Below are 18,379 nucleotides of genomic sequence, written 5' to 3' on the forward strand. Positions count from 1 at the left end.
GTGAATGATATTTGGTGTGTTGAGGGTGATTGGAATCTGCCCAAAATAATGCTAATGTAATGTAGAAAATGCTTTTGGTAATGTGCCAAAACAGTTTGGTAGGTAAGTAAACAAATGGCAAAGGTAAGTGTGTGTTTGAAGTTGGGGTGTGAAATGCATATTGAGGGCAGTGTATATTTTAGCCTATAACCTTGAATGTGTAACCTCAATTGGTATGAGACCAATTTGAGGTGAAACTAGGCACAAAATGTGCCAACTTTCATTGAGAAACCATACCAAAATTCTGCTTGCAAGGTGATGTGAAAAATGACCAATTCGGATTAGGTACACTTGAGACCTAAAAACTGACCATTTGGGCAGCAGTGAGTATTTAGGCCATAACTCACTCAAAACAGGTCCAATTGACCTGAAATTTTAACCATGAATAGTTAAGACCCATACCTACAAGTCTTATGAAGACACCAAAACCCATAAATGACCAGAAGCAAGTCAAAAAGCTTGCACAAGTTCGGGTCCAAAAACTGGCCGAACCAAAGTTGACCAAATTGACCAAAAAAAAATGACCTAATTGGTACCATTTGACCAGCAATAGTATAATGACCATAACTTGGTCTACTTAACTCGGATTGACCTGAAATTTTGTCCCGCGTGCAATAAGACCTAGATCTACAAGTTTGTAGTTTTGACCGAAACCCGAAAACCGAGGAAACTAGGCCGTCCGGCTAGGTCAAACCAGTGTTCCGGAATCCAGCAATTTGCATTAAAATGCACTAAGCGAGGAAATGACTTTGGTAAAACATACCAAACCTAAAACCCTATTGAATGTGACATATTAACGACACTAAAACCTAATTTACCTAAAACGCAACGAGGGTCGGTATATTAGGTGATTTAGTGAATAATTGAGTTCAGTGCATTATTTACCAAACACCATCGATAGAGACAGTTTAATTTTGTACTGAAACACTTCAAATTGTGTTTCTCAGCTAACAAGGACTCAGGGAAAGGGAAGGAAATACTGAGTCCAGACCAGGGAGACAGTCATCAGAGGTTTGTGCACAACAACTGTTTCTTTTGAATTATTTTCAATGGAAATAAATATTGACTATTTGTATATCATTGTTTTAAATTGTGGAAATGTGTTTGATGGACACTTATTGATTGAAAAATATTGTGAATGGTTTGAAACTGTGAAAAACTATTTGAATGACATTGATGGATACTTATTGATTGAAAAGCACTGTAAATGGTTTGAAACCACGGCTATCATGTATATTGATTGTATTCCTCTCTAGCTTGTCTAGTGGGATGAATTGAATTCCCTCTCTGGTGAAGTGTTGAGGTGTGTGCTGTTGAGGACGAATAGAATGAGTACTCATATTCTTGCTAGCTAGCCATGTTATTCCTCATTAGTCATCGACTTTTGGGACAATTGAATACCTCATTAGCCATCGGCTTTTGGGACGAATTGAACTATGGATCATGATTAAGTGTGTGATTTATTGATGTGTATTGTGAGATTGTGAAATGGATTTTAAACTCTCATTGACATATCTTGTCTTTTGAATTCAAACTGATCTAACTTATGGAAAATTATTGTGATATTGAGAAATGGAGTTTAAATTCTTATTGACCTTTATTGTCTTAAATTTGACTATGGTTTTAAGTATCCACTATTTACATGATTTATGAATTGTGATTTAAATTGTATTTGGTTAATGTTGTGCACCATGAGACATTGTCTCGTGATAGCTTTATTCTTTGTCGCGGTAGAGAGACAGAGCGTGCAGACTAGTTGCATATACATCCAATGAGGATTACACGGTATTATGAGTATACCAGTATTTTGTATTTTATCTTGTAATGTATGACATTTGTATGTACATTTTGTTTTTGGTTTTGGCGATTTGTAAATTAAATAGTACTTTAAGTTGTAAATTAATTATGAGTGTTTTGGATTGTAAAAGTTGTATTATATTTCCTTATCTCAGACTTTGAAAAATTCCTATGGAATTGAGTTGATAAATTGTTGTGTTGAGAAATGCATTGGAGTTGAGATTTGGGAAAATTATTGAAGTGCTTTCTGAGGTTTTCAAGAACTGTTTTATCCAAAATACAGATGGCACTCTGCCAAAATTTTCTGAAATTCCAAATAAACCAAATGAGTTAGTTATTTCACTCAGTTCACCAAAGTCTTTAACACTGTAAATAGTGCTCACCATCGTAAAAGAAGTAAGAAAAGTTTTAAAATCCCTTGTAGTGTATTTAATGGGTTATCGATGAAGCGGAGTTGGTAATTCATTAGGTATACTACGGGATCATGTTATGCCTTACAGAGGGGTAGGGTGTGACATGTTTTGGTGGTATCAGAGCAAAGTTTTTAAATTCTGTTTTCACCTGTTATTTGATTATTCTTTTTTTCATAGTACAACTGCTCAATATCATTGTTTGATACATACAGTACATTACAGTATAAATATGCACTAACGAGAGTAAATATCCTTGTGTTATTTGTTCAGGAGATTTTAAATCCTCGCATTGAATATGGAAGAGGGTGATCGTTCAGTCGATCAGTCTATTGAGGCTGAGGTGCAAGGGGATGCCCCAGGCCTACAAAATGTTAGTGGTTCAGTGACACCGCCTGCAGATCCGCAATTTCTGCTCGATTCGCTCAGCAGATGGCTGCAATGTTCCAACAAATGGCTGGCAATGTACCTACTCAAGTCCCAATACAGACACCAGTGGTATAACCACAGTCTCCTACGAGGCAGTATGACAAATTGATGAAGTATGGGGCTACAGAGTTTAAGGGGACAGTAGATCCTCTAGAAGCTGAAAAATGGTTAGAGAGGATGGATAGGGTGTTCAAGAAGCTACATTGTACAGAAGAGCTTAGGTTTGAATACTCAGTGTCCTTACTACAGGGGGATGCTTATGACTGGTGGAAAACCATCCCCCACAGTTTGGTAGAGCCTGCAGTGCTAACATGGAATGACTTCCTCGGGAATTGAGATGAAATACATCCTCGATGCTTATGTAGACCGAAGCTACAAGAATTCTTAAGTTTGAAACAGAGGCGGTCGGTGGTGAGTATGAAAGAGAATTTTTCCACCTTAGCCATTATGCGGTGAGTCTACTCTCTACCAGCAGGAGAGATGCAAGAGGTTTGGCGGCTTGAAGCCCAGTATTAGAGTACAAGTGCTCGGCTTCAAACACACTAACTTCTCTGAACTTGTTTCTCAAGCCCTAGAGTTGGAAAGAGTTGAGTTTGAGACTGCTCCAGAGAAAAAGAGATCAGAGAAGACAGAGAAAGAGGGAAAATCAGAGAAACGAGTTCCGGTGGTCATCTTGGAAAGAGGAAGAACTATGGGGGACATGGCAGAGGTGGCAAGAAGTCTGGAAGGGGAAGATATTCAGGACAGAGACCTCCCCCATCTGGACAGCAGAGTACCAGAGGTTCCTATCCTCCCCGCCAATGTGAAACTTGTGGAAAGAATCATGGTGGAATCTGTTACAAGGCTATTGGAGCCTGTTATAACTGTGGAGGCACCGGACACTTTGCCAAGGACGCACGATAGTCGCAGAGTTGGACCACCTCCTACTCTGCAGAAGGGTCGATTCGAGCCACTGTCACGAAGCTCACAACCACCTAGCGAGGTAGAGCGAGGGTAGAGGTAACCCAGCAGGCAGCCAAGGCATAGTAAAACAGTCAGAACAAGACAGTGCTCCAGTCAGAGTCTATGCCATGAGACAGAGAGAAGAGGCAGAGACATCTGATGTTGTGGCTGGTACCTTCTCAACTTTTAACCAGAATGTATTTGTGCTATTTGATCCGGGTTCTACCCATTCTTATGTGAGTGCTAGCATCATTGATTGCATTGTTGTTCCATGTACAAAAATGGACTTTGAGGTGCTAGTAACAAGTCCGTTAGGACAGGAGGTCAGGGTTAATAGAATGTATAGAGATTGTCCTTTGGTGATCCAAGGACACACTTTCCTGTCTGATTTCATTGAAATGCCCTTCAGAGATTATGATATCATCTTGGGCATGGATTGGTTAGCTAGGCATCATGCCATGATTGGTATGGTGAAGACGATCACTTTTGGCCTTACTCGATCTGATGATGTGGTGATACAAGGAAAGCGATTATTGCCATCAAACATCATTTCTGCACTAGCCGTAAAAATGATCGAGAAAGGGTGTGAAGCCTACTTGGCACATGTGGTAGACACCCAAGTAGGGAGTCGGCATTGAAGGACATCCCTACAAGATATGACTTTCGGATGTGTTTCTGATGAATTGCCGTGATTACCTCGGAAGAGAAGTGCGATTTGAAATTAATGTTCGCTGGTGTGGATCCAATCTCCATAACGCCATACAGAATGGCACCAGCAGAGTTGAAGGAGTTGAAGATACAGTTACAAGAATTACTTGAAAAGGGCTTCATCCGCCCTAGTGTGTCACCTTGGGGAGCACCAGTGTTGTTTGTTAAGAAGAAGGATGGTACTCTCCGCTTATGCATTGACTACAGGCAGTTGAATAGGGTGACAATAAAGAACAGATATCCATTGCCTCGCATTGATGATCTGTTCGATCAGTTGAAGGGTGCAGCAGTATTCTCCAAAATTGATTTGCGATCTGGTTATCATCAGTTGAAGGTGCAAGAGCAGAGTATTCCAAAAACTGCTTTCAGAACTCGGTATGGCCACTATGAGTTTCTAATAATGCCATTCGGGTTGACAAATGCTCCAGCTGCTTTTATGGATCTAATGAACACTATCTGCAGACCATATCTTGATCAATTTGTGGTGGTGTTTATTGATGACATTTTGATATACTCGAGGAGTGCAGAGGAGCATGATAGACATCTGCGGATTGTACTGCAGATTTTAAGGGAGAAACAGCTATACGCCAAATTGTCGAAATGTGAATTTTGGCTGAATGAAATCTCCTTTTTGGGACATGTTGTGTCAGCTGAAGGGATCAAGGTAGACTCCAGCAAGGTAGAAGCTATCCTTAATTGAAGTCGCCAGAACATCACGTAAATTCACGATTTTAAGGTTTAGCCGATATTACCGCGCCAGTGAAAGGGTTTTCTATGTTATCTTCTCCACCGACTAAGCCGCCGGAAAGATGTAAAATTTCGGTGGGATGATAAATGTCGTGAGTTTTGATGAGTTGAAGAGGTGTTTGACTGAAGCTCAGTCCTCACTTTACCTACTCGGGTAAAGAATACACGATTTATAGTGATGCTTCTCACAATGGGCTAGGCGTGTCTTGATGCAAGATCGAATGTCATTGCTTATGCATCACGCCAAATTGAAACCGCATGAGAGGAATTACCCAACACATGATCCGAGTTAGCAGCTATTGTTTTTGCTCAAGATCCGAGACACTATCTGTATGGAGAGAAATGCTACATTTACACAGATCACAAGAGCTTGAAGTACTTAGGCACCTGAAGGAATTGAATTTGAGGCAGAGGGGATGGTTAGAACTCATTAAAGACTATGATTGCTTAATAGACTATCAGCCAGGGAAAGCAAATGTGGTGGCTGACGCCTTAAGTCACAAGACTATGGCAAATCTCAGAGTTTCTCCTATGTCCATGGTATGTGAATTGAAAGCACAGCATGCCAGTTTAGAGATTGATGATGAGGGACATGATAGTTGCTTGGCATGTACAGCCGGTGTTGATTGATCGGTCGAATGGTCGCGCAGTGATGAAAAATATCGAAGCTACCGAAAGAAGTCCAGGCAAGAAACCTGAATTCTCTGTGAGAGATGATGGTTTATTGCTACATCAGGGTAGAATGTGCGTTCCTAGTGATGTGGAATTGAGACAAATCATTTTGAAGGAAGCACATGAGTCTCCTTTTGCTATGCACCCTGGTGGAACTAAAATGTACAGAGGGCTGAAAGAACATTCTTGGTGGATGGGCATGAAGAGAGATATAGTGAATTCGTTTCCAAATGCCTAACTTGTCGCAAGTAAAGGCGAACATCAAGTTCTAGCTGGTTTGTTACATCCTTTGTCGATGCAGTGGAAATGGGAACGAATAACTATGGATTTTGTTCTGAGACTTCCAAGGACACGAGTAGTCATGATGCGGTATGGGTTATAGTTGATGATTGACCAAGTCTGCTCACTTTTACGATTCGGATGGACTATAGCACGGAAAGATTGGCAGATTGTACATATATGAGATTGTAAAATTGCATGGAGTGCCGTATCAATTGTGTCGCGAGAGATCCTAGGTTCACTTCTAGATTATGGGGTAGTCTTGAGAGCCCTAGGAACTAGATTGAACTTCAAGACTGACATTCCACCCACGCATGCATGGCGACCGAGAGGGTTATTCAGATATTGGAGGATATGCTACGGGCTTGTGTGATTGAATTTGAAGGTAGTTGGGATATACACTTGCCTTTGATTGAGTTTGCTTATAACAACAGCTACCAATCAAGCATTGGAATGCCTCCATATGAAGCTTTGTATGGTAGAAAGTGCAGAACTCCCTTATGTTGGGATGAGGTAGGTGAAAGGAAGATGATTGGGCCAGAAATTGTCCAGCAGACAGAGGAAAAGATCAGATTGATCAGAGATAGACTCAAGGCTGCATCAGACCGTAAGTCCTATGTTGATATGAAAAGAAGAGATATTGAGTATGCAGTGGGTGATAAGGTATTCCTCAAAGTTTCTCCTTGGAAGAGGATTATGAGATTTGGCGAGAAAGGGAAAGCGAGTCCTCATTTCATCGGACCATATGAAGTTCTGGAAAGAGTGGGTCCTTTGGCATATCGGTTGGCATTACCTCCAGAGCTAACAAGGATACACAGTGTCTTCCATGTGTCCATGTTAAGGAGGTACAGATCAGACCCATCTCATGTACTGTCAGTTGAAGAGATTGAAGTGAATCCAGACCTCTCATATGAGGAAGAACCCATTAAAATTCTGGCTTATGAGGTGAAGCAGCTGAGAAACAAACAGATACACCTGGTTAAAGTGCTGTGGAACCATCATTCAGGCCAGGAAGCAACATGGGAACGTGAAGAGGATATGAGGAGACAGCACCCACAGTTGTTCAGAGACTAATGCCAGGTAAAATTTCGAGATGAAATTTATTTAAGGGGGGGAGAATTGTAACACCCCAAAGTTCGGTAGTGCGTTCTGCTGCTCCGGTGACCAGTGTTGTCCGGACAGCTAGGATGCCTAGAACCGTACCTCAATATGAGTGAGGAGACATAAAATAATGAAATACAAGACAAGAAAAACAAAGGAAAAATAATAGCAAAGAAATGTGACCAAGTTAAACGAGCCAGGAAACCTAACGATGGGTGACCGCACCGGGAAGTCACGGCGTGGACCGTTGACTAGCCCTGGACTGCGGGGAACCCTGGAAAACATTTTTAGGACATAAATGGACCCTTATTGAAGTATAAATATCATTAGAAATATCAAAGAAAAATTAAATAATTAGTACAAAGAAAAGTGAGAAATCGAAAAACAGACAAAATACGGTGTTACCGAAAAATCGGGAATGCAACCCGAACAGGGGCATTATGGTCATTTGACATCCCGAAGTTTCTTTTGACCTAAATGTCCATTAAAAATAATTAATATTACACTTGGAAAATAAAATGAAAAATTAGTTTAGTGGTACCTAATACAAATAACTAAAATCAAGGGCTTAATGTGGGATTAAGTGAGAGTTTACCTTAAAATATGATTTAAATTGTTTAGTGGTCCACTAAGAACATTAAAATGGTTAAATATATTCATTAGTGGGCAGATTCTTCCCACTCAAAAGGGTCATCTTCTTCATTCCATAACCCATGCCGAATTGAAGAGGAAAAGAAATCCTCCATAGCCATTTTTCATGCAAGCTTTCTTATCTCCCCATTTTCAACTCCAATCCCTTAAGTAGCTTTATGAAAAATGGTCTACACATCACAAGGAAGATATTGATACCAATTTTGAGAAGTTTGGTGAAGGTTTAGCAAGTTACAATTAAAGGTAAGTTTGCATTTTTGAGAATTCCTTTGTTAAATTTTGTGTGCATGTTATGGGTGTTAGTTTTGTGAAGGAAATTTTAGAGTTTAACTAGTTATTGAAATAGCCATTTTGGACAGCCATGGGGTCATGCATTTGATGAATTATTATGCATATAATTGATGAGGAATAATGTTGATCATGGTGGTTTAATATCCTAATGAATTATTTCAAATATATATGGTGATTTATGCACTTGGATGGAAATTGGTAAATTGTAGGGCACTTTGATGTTGAAGGACAAATTTCGGCAGCCTTGGGGACACTTGAATAAATGTGTATATTCATGGGAGTGTTGGCAGAATTGTGGCATTAAGGAATGAAGGATATGTGTATGAAATTATTGTGTAAAGTGTATGTGAGAATTAGTGGTGTTTAGGTGTGTTTGTAATGGTACTTAGAAATTGTAATTGTGAATGATATTTGGTGTGTTGAGGGTGATTGGAATCTGCCCAAAATAATGCTAATGTAATGTAGAAAATGCTTTTGGTAATGTGCCAAAACAGTTTGGTAGGTAAGTAAACAAATGGCAAAGGTAAGTGTGTGTTTGAAGTTGGGGTGTGAAATGCATATTGAGGGCAGTGTATATTTTAGCCTATAACCTTGAATGTGTAACCTCAATTGGTATGAGACCAATTTGAGGTGAAACTAGGCACAAAATGTGCCAACTTTCATTGAGAAACCATACCAAAATTCTGCTTGCAAGGTGATGTGAAAAATGACCAATTCGGATTAGGTACACTTGAGACCTAAAAACTGACCATTTGGGCAGCAGTGAGTATTTAGGCCATAACTCACTCAAAACAGGTCCAATTGACCTGAAAGTTTAACCATGAATAGTTAAGACCCATACCTACAAGTCTTATGAAGACACAAAAATCCAGAAATGACCAGAAGCAAGTCAAAAAGCTTGCACAAGTTCGGGTCCAAAAACTGGCCGAACCAAAGTTGACCAAATTGACCAAAAAAAAAATGACCTAATTGGTACCATTTGACCAGCAATAGTATAATGACCATAACTTGGTCTACTTAACTCGGATTGACCTGAAATTTTGTCCCGCGTGCAATAAGACCTAGATCTACAAGTTTGTAGTTTTGACCGAAACCCGAAAACCGAGGAAACTAGGCCGTCCGGCTAGGTCAAACCAGTGTTCCGGAATCCAGCAATTTGCATTAAAATGCACTAAGCGAGGAAATGACTTTGGTAAAACATACCAAACCTAAAACCCTATTGAATGTGACATATTAACGACACTAAAACCTAATTTACCTAAAACGCAACGAGGGTCGGTATATTAGGTGATTTAGTGAATAATTGAGTTCAGTGCATTATTTACCAAACACCATCGATAGAGACAGTTTAATTTTGTACTGAAACACTTCAAATTGTGTTTCTCAGCTAACAAGGACTCAGGGAAAGGGAAGGAAATACTGAGTCCAGACCAGGGAGACAGTCATCAGAGGTTTGTGCACAACAACTGTTTCTTTTGAATTATTTTCAATGGAAATAAATATTGACTATTTGTATATCATTGTTTTAAATTGTGGAAATGTGTTTGATGGACACTTATTGATTGAAAAATATTGTGAATGGTTTGAAACTGTGAAAAACTATTTGAATGACATTGATGGATACTTATTGATTGAAAAGCACTGTAAATGGTTTGAAACCACAGCTATCATGTATATTGATTGTATTCCTCTCTAGCTTGTCTAGTGGGATGAATTGAATTCCCTCTCTGGCTGAAGTGTTGAGGTGTGTGCCTGTTGAGGACGAATAGAATGAGTACTCATATTCTTGCTAGCTAGCCATGTTATTCCTCATTAGTCATCGACTTTTGGGACGAATTGAATACCTCATTAGCCATCGGCTTTTGGGACGAATTGAACTATGGATCATGATTAAGCTGTGTGTGATTTATTGATGTGTATTGTGAGATTGTGAAATGGATTTTAAACTCTCATTGACATATACTGTCTTTTGAATTCAAACCTGATCTAACTTATGGAAAATTATTGTGATATTGAGAAATGGAGTTTAAATTCTTATTGACCTTTATTGTCTTAAATTTGACTATGGTTTTAAGTATCCACTATTTACATGATTTATGAATTGTGATTTAAATTGTATTTGGTTAATGTTGTGCACTCGAGACATTGTCTCAATGATAGCTTTATTCTTGTCGTAGGTAGAGACAGACAGAGGCGGCAGACTAGGTGCATATACATCCAAATGAGGATTACACGGTATTATGAGTATACCAGTATTTTGTATTTTGTACTGTAATGTATGACACTGTATGTACATTTTGTTTTTGGTTTTGAGCAGTTGTAAATTAAATTGTACCTTGAAGTTGTAAATTAATTATGAGTGTTTTGGATTGTAAAAGTTGTATTATATTTCCTTATCTCAGACTTTGAAAAATTCCTATGGAATTGAGTTGATAAATTGTTGTGTTGAGAAATGCATTGGAGTTGAGATTTGGGAAAATTATTGAAGTGCTTTTTACAGGTTTCAAGAAGCTGTTTTATCCAAAATACAGATGGCACTCTGCCAAAATTTTTACAGAAATTCCAAATAAACCAAATGAGTTAGTTATTTCACTCAGTTCACCAAAGTCTTTAACACCTGTAAATAGTGCTCACCACTGTAAAAGAAGTAAGAAAAGTTTTTAAAATCCCTTGTAGTGTATTTAATGGGTTATCAGTAGACGGAGTTGGTAATTCATTAGGTATACTACGGGATCATGTTATGCCTTACAGAGGGGTAGGGTGTGACACGTTTTAGCTGTCCGGACCCACACCGGTCACCGGAATAGTAGAATGTACGGAGTTGCTACCGGGAGGGTGTTACAAGCCTTCCCTTGCTTGGGAGTCTATTATCAAACTTTAATAGTCATTCTAAGTCCCATTTATAGTTAACTAAACAAAATTCTAATGAATTCCCAAATTCTAGTTGATTCTAGGTTCTGGACAGTTTTGAACCTTGACTTCAGAACCCAAATTCAACCTACTTTGTAACACCCTCACTTTAAGTGGTCCGTATGTTCTACTATTCCAACGACTAACGTATGTTGGGACAGCCAGAATGTCTAGAACTATACTTAAATGATAGTGAGGAGACATAAAATGATGAAATAAATGATAAGAAAATACAAGAAAAATTAAGGAAAAAAAAATAAAGAGATGAAATGTAACTATATTAAATGAACTGTGGTTCTAGCGATAGAAGATCGTACCGGGGAATCACTGCGTAGACAATTGCAGACCCCAGGACCACGAGGAATCCTAGGAAATAATTTCCGAGATTTAATTAAAAATTTACTGAGGTATAAATGACATTAAAAATATCAAAGTATTAATTAATTAGTAAAGGTGAAAATAAAAATAAAATAGACAATATAAAAATTTAAAGACTCGTCGGAGAGCGAATTCAATCGGTATTACCGAAAAAGTGGGACTATAACCCGAAGAGGGGTATTTTGATCATTTGGCAACTAAAGTTGACTTTTGACCTAAATATCTATTAAAATGAGTGATATTAAAAATTTTGAAAACCCCATAAAAGCATGAAAATATATGCAATGCAATTTAAGAAAGATAAGTGGGGCTATTTAGAAATAACTAAAATCCTTGATTATTATATTATTAAACCAACTTAGTGTGGGTATAAAAGGCCTAATGTGGCATAATTTTCCACTTACTTTCACCATCTTCTTCAACCTTCTCATCCATGGCTGAAACACAACCTTCCTATTTCCTCCATAAATTCTTCACATGCATGCTTCATTCTCTTCCATTCTGGCCATGATCCTCACAAGTCCCTTCACAAAATTTAATCCCCACATTATAAGGAAGCTATTGATAGTAATTAGAAGAGGTAAAATTGAAGTTTGGCAAATTCAAGGAGTGGTCATTTAAAGGTTAGTGCATAATTTCTCACTTTTTCTTTTGAAATTCTTGATTTGAGGTTTAATTGAGTTAGTATGATAGAAAATTTGAAGAAATTGATGAGAAATGGTTACCCTTGAATTTGGTAGCCATGGCAACTAAGGGAACTTGAATTAATTTTACATGTAAATGATGGGTAATGATGTTGATTTAGGTAATTACATGTACTAGAATTCAATTGCATGTATATATGTAAGGTTGACAAATTAAATTAGGGTTTTGATTTGATTATTGGAGACTTGTGTAAGTCCCTCATTTTCGGTAGCCTTGATAAGCATGGATATTGATTAATTCATACATGTAAAAGGGTGATTAATGATGTTGATTAAGGTGATTATAAGTATTAGGATTTAATTGCATGAATATGATTGAGGTTGATAATTTGAATTAGGGTTTGAACAATTAATGAATACTTAGGAAAACTGTCCAATTTGGCAGCCTTAAGGAACTTGAGAGATCGATAATTTCATGAATTTAAATGGTTATTAATGGTGTTGATGGATAAGTGGAAGTGAATCATAAGTTGATAGTTGAAGTTACATATACTTGCATATTGTTTTCTTGTGTATGTTATTGATTTTGATCAATTGAATTAGGACTTTGAATGGACTATTAAAGACTTATGTAAGCTTCTAGAAAATGATTGTATTGAGATGAATGATGATATTTAGAAGTGCCATGTATGTTATTTGAAGTTAGGGAGTTGGAGGAATGAATTTGGGAGTGTAATTTCCTTGCAGGTTGAGAATTATTGAAAAACAATGTGTATTTTGAGCCCTAACTGCATTTGTGAGGCCCCAATTGGTATGAGGCCAATTGGAGGCAAAACTAGACCTAAAATGTACCATTTTCCATGAAGAAACCATGTCCAGATTCTATCCAGAAAGTCACCTAAAAGTTGTCCTAATCCGGACGACCAAATTGTGAAACCAGAAATTTACCAAATGAATAGTGTCCATTCCTTATGGCATAACTCACTATAAACAGGTCCAAATGACCTGATATTTATACCATTATAAAGCTTAGACATAGGGCTACAACTTTTATGAAGACACCAAAGCCCAGAAATGCCAATAACCAAGTCAAATTGCTTGCCCAAGTTGGGTTACCAAAACTGTCCAGAATCAAAACATGCCAGAATTGCTAGACAAAGGCAACTTGACCAGTTTTGGAAAAGAGGCCATAACTTGGTCCATAGAACTCCAAATGCCCTGAAACCAGTGCTAAAATTTCAATAAGACATTGACCTACAAGATTTGTATTTTGACCAAAACCCAGAAAGCAAGAGAAATAGGTCAATTGGCTAGGTAAATATAGTGTATAAAATCTGGAAATTGGCATAAGTGACCATTGAATCTAGAATAGTCTTTTAAGAATATCTCTCACTAGAAATCTTCAATTGAAATGAGCCATACCATTCTGGAAATCGAAGAAATAGATCTTCAACTTTGTTTGGGACATTTTTCTCAACCTATGAATGTAAGAAGCTTAAATATTAGGTCAAAACTACTGACCTAATTGAAATTCTGTTGCTGTAAGATGCTTGAGTCCAGTCCAATAATGTGGTTATAATTAATTTTGTATGACTTAAAAAATTGCAACTAGAAATTTTGAGTGACCATATGACATAAGGCAACATATCCTATGCAGAACACTACTCCTAAATGTTTCTAGAACCTGTTCAAATAAATTAGTATAGTCCAGAACCAAAACTACCTAGTTAAAAGAACCAGAATTCAGGATTGACCTAGTTATGGTTATTTGACCATAACTTGAGTTATAAAAATCCAAATGACATGATTCAAAAATGAAAATAAAGATAAGACATAGAAGAACAACTTCCATCAAGGAAGTGGGTCTAAACTGCAACACCCCCGTTTGCATAGCCTGGTAGATTTCACTGTTCCGGTGATCGGTGTCGGTCCGGACAATTAAGGGAATTAGAACCACACTTAAGACAACTAGAGAAACCATAAACACAAATAATTAGTAATGTTCAATTAGTTAAGTATAAATAAGAAAAACAGAACATAAGAAGTTAAACGAGCCGAGAGTCACAGTGATGGGTGACCTCCTCGGGAACGACTGCGAAGTCATTTTAAACTCAAATTTTGAACCGTAAAATGTGACGCTACGGTCCTTAGGACCCTTATGAACACAGTGGAAAAGAGAAAATCACGAAAAAGAACTGTTAAGCCAGTCAAATAATTAGGTCAGGGAGCCGGAAGAAATATGGAATTATTTGCGAACCGGGATGAACCGGCGAGGGGCAATTTGGTCAATTGACCCCGAGAGTCGACTCGACCTAATCACAAATAAAATTGGAGAAAAGAAAATTTCTGAATCAAGAATTAAATTAAAGAACTAATAGAAAAAAATAAATAGAAAAAAAAAGAAAGAATATGGAAAAGTCAAAGGTGATGACATCATGAATGATGTCATAAAGAAATTAATTAAGTTATTTATTAATTAGGAATTTTGTGGTCTTTCATAACTAAAATAAGTAAAGAAAACAAAAGAAAAAAAGAAACAAAAAAGTCTTCTTCTTCTCCCAAAGTGCCGCCCCACTTTCTTCCCAAAACCTTCCATGAAATCCTTCCATTTAAGCTTACATTTGAGCTTGATTTTCTCCACTTAATCAATATAACTCCCCTAAAAACTTCACTAGACCTTGCAATCTCAACCTAAGAACAAGAAAGAAAGAGGAAAGGAAGAGAGAAAGTGAAGAATTGGCATTTAAGTTAAGGTTAGTATGTTAAACTTCTTATTTCTTCATTTAAATGCATGATTAATGGTTGAAATGAACTTAGGATTAAGGAAATGAAATAAAAATATGGGGGAAGGGCCATTGCTGAATTCCGACCAGCTTGAAGAAGGGACATAATTTGTATGGTTTGATGTATTAGAATGAGTTTAAAAGCTTTAATTAGTTGAATGGTTAAGTTGAAATTCTTACATGTGATTAATTGCAACAAAGTAGTGAAATTAGGGTTTGAATGTTAGGATTTGTGAACCAAATTTTGGAGAAATGCAAAAATGATATCTTTGACCAATTGTGGACTGAAAAATGGTCAATAATGACCAAAGGAAATGTGTGGGAATTGTTAGAATGGAAGTCAAATTCGTAGGTCAAATGGTCATGCTGCTGGCAGCATGACCAAACCAACTTTGAAGGACCAAAACAGAAATTTTACAAGTCCAATTGATATGCCACCAATTGGGGATGAAAATAGACATAAAAGGGCACAATTTTCATTAAGGAACCATGCCCAAAAACTGACCAAAACCTAGTGAACCAATTGACCAAAGTGAAATGAGAGCAGGCTGCCACTGCACAAACTGACCAAATGAATAGTAATAGTTCATTTGGTCATAACTCGAGCTAGGAAGGTCAAAAGGACCTGAGATTTTACCAGTAATTAGATAAGACATATATCTAAAACTTTCATGAAGAACACCACCCCAAATTATGCCATTAACCTAGTCAAGTTATTGAGCAAAGTTGAGTTATTGAACCTACAACTCTGCAGAATTGCCATTGAGCAGTAAAGTTTCAATGGCTATAACTCTCTCTAGAAAGCTCCGATTTAGGTGAATCTTGAACCGATGGAAACCTAAGACATAGTAGAACATTTCATGTGAAGGAAATTAGATCAAATTATGGACTTAACTTGATCAAATTATTGAATGAAGTTGGATAAAAAAATCTGCCAGAACCAAAATTGCAGCATGAACAGTGCACGTAAACAGTAATTGAATTTTGGCTATAACTTGAGCTACAAAACTCCGATTGAGGTGATCCAAAAATGAGAATAAACTTAAAACAATAAGGAACATTTTCTATGAAGGAAGGTTTGCCAAATTCCAACAGTAGATGGACCAATGAAATAGTGCAATTTAGAACTCCAAAACCGAAAATTGGCAATTTTGCCTAAAAGACCTAAGCTTTGAGAAAATGGCCAAAACCAACAAGTTTAGTGACCAAAATGTGGTATGTGGGTGAAGTTGGAATTCCCATACCTATTAAGCCTTAGAAAGTCAACTATTTGACTTAAATAGTGTAGTGAATAGTAACCTGAAACACAAAATTTAAAGAACGTCGAATTTAGCACGTTAGAGCTAGGTAATTGTGAAGCTAAATATATTTTGGATTTATGTTAAGTTCTAGTACTGAAACATTGTAAAATTGTGTGTTTCAGTTGAAAAGAATATCGGGAAGGAAACCGAGGAACCGAGTCGAGGCTAAGGGACGACTCGCTTGAGGTTTGTGCACAATAATAATTGTTTAAATATTTTAATCTCAAAAATTTGACTTCTTTGATTAATTTTGTATTGTGTTGCCATTTTATAATCGTAAATGTGACTTTGGAAAGTGATCATATTTCTCATAAATTGTTTGCATAAATTGTTTTGAATGGATTTTATATTCACACTTAGCATGACAGTACCACATTATTCCTCCTCCATTTATGGGGTTGAGATCATTTATTTTCCTCCCTCTCTGGCTTGCCAGTTGAGGTTGTAGATCGGATGAGTACTCATTAGCTAGCTAGCCACCTCCCTCATTGATTTCGATTAATGGGGTTGAGATTGCGTTGTCGTGGTGTACAACGCGGCATTGATCGGAAATTTTGTGTCATAGCTTAAGTTGTGTATGACTTTGGCAACACTGTGTTTATGAAATTGTTTGACTAAACTGTGTTTAATAGATTATTTGACAAAATGGTGTTATTATGAACTTTCATATTTGTGAAATGTGATTGAGAAACATTTAAATTGTGTTTGGCAATGAATGATTTATTTATTGCATTTTAAATATTTATTGTGCACCACTGAGTATTTTTATACTCAGCGATAAATTATTTTGCTGTCGCAGATAAGAGCAAGGAGAAAGCAGCAGAGTGAGCTGCTGTTGAATCGAGGACTACTCTGACCATTTTGTACGGGTATTATTTTATACCCTTATAGATAATCTTGATGTAAATATAGAAATGTTGTATGTATCAATGTAGTTGAGTAGTTGTAAATAAATTGTAACAATATTATTTTGGATTCTCTTCTGTAAATTTAATATTTGTTCATATGGATTTTCTGCTTTATGCTTTGTGAATGGAAATATTAAATATTTTGAGATGATTGAGTCATTGAAGGTTGGGAGTTGTGAAATATTTTTGGAAGTGCTTTTTACAGGTCTTTGAAAAACTTGTTTCTCAAAATACAGAGGGAACTCTGTCAAAATTTTTATAAAATTTGAGGCAAAATTAAAATGGACAAAAATTTTTATTAGTATTTAAACTTGAATAAATGATTTTAAATTATTATCAAAATGCTCACCACTTCCAAAATGTAAGAAAATTGTTTTAAAATCCCTTGTAGGGTACTTAATGAGTTATCGGTAGGTGAAGTTCGGTAGTTCATTAAGTATTCTACGGGATCATGTTATGCCTTACAGTGGGGTAAGGTGTGACATGTTTTAGTGGTATCAGAGCATGTTTTTTTATAATAAATTTTGACTATGTGTATGAACATTTTATTGATAAGTACAACTGCTCAAGTGTCTTTAATTGATACATATGACATATTTACATCATGAATATGTACTAACGGAGGTCAACCTCCTTGTGTTTGATCACAGGAAGTAGAAAATTTGAGAAAACGGAATGGAAGGAGGAGATCATTCCGAAGAACAATCTGTTGAGGCTGAGGTTCAAGGGGAAGCCTCAGCACTCCAGAATGTGAGTGGGTCAGCCACTCCAGCTCCTGCTCCAGCACTGCAGTTTCCTGCTCAATTTATGCAGCAGATGGCTGCCTTCTTTCAGCAAGTGGCGGGTAATGTGCCACCCCAAGCTCAGATGCCAGTACCTGTAGCACAACCACAACCCTCAGCTCGGCAGTATGAAAAATTGATGAAATTTGGGGCCACTGAGTTTAAAGGCACTGTGGATCCACTGGAGGCAGAACAGTGGTTGGAAAGAATGGAACGAGTTTTTAGAAAGCTACAGTGTACGGAAGAGATGAAGTTCAAATATTATGTTTCCTTATTACAAGGGGATGCCTATGAATGGTGGAAGACCATCCCCCACAGCCTGGTGGAGCCACCTGTGTTAACCTGGTCAGACTTCTTGATGGAGTTCCGACAGAAATGGGTCCCCGATGCATATATGGATATGAAATTACAAGAATTCCTGAGTCTGAAACAAGGCAACAGAACCATAGCAGAATATGAAAGAGATTTTTCAAGACTAAGCCACTATGCTGGAAGCTTAGTCTCCACCCCCAGAGACAGATGCAAGAGGTTTGAGTCCGGGCTAAGGCAGAGTCTGAGAATGCAAGTTGTGGGTTTCAGACATCAGAATTTTGCTGAATTGATCTCA

Source organism: Hevea brasiliensis, chromosome 14 (genome assembly GCF_030052815.1).
Source record: "Hevea brasiliensis isolate MT/VB/25A 57/8 chromosome 14, ASM3005281v1, whole genome shotgun sequence".
Taxonomy (NCBI): Eukaryota; Viridiplantae; Streptophyta; class Magnoliopsida; order Malpighiales; family Euphorbiaceae; genus Hevea; species Hevea brasiliensis.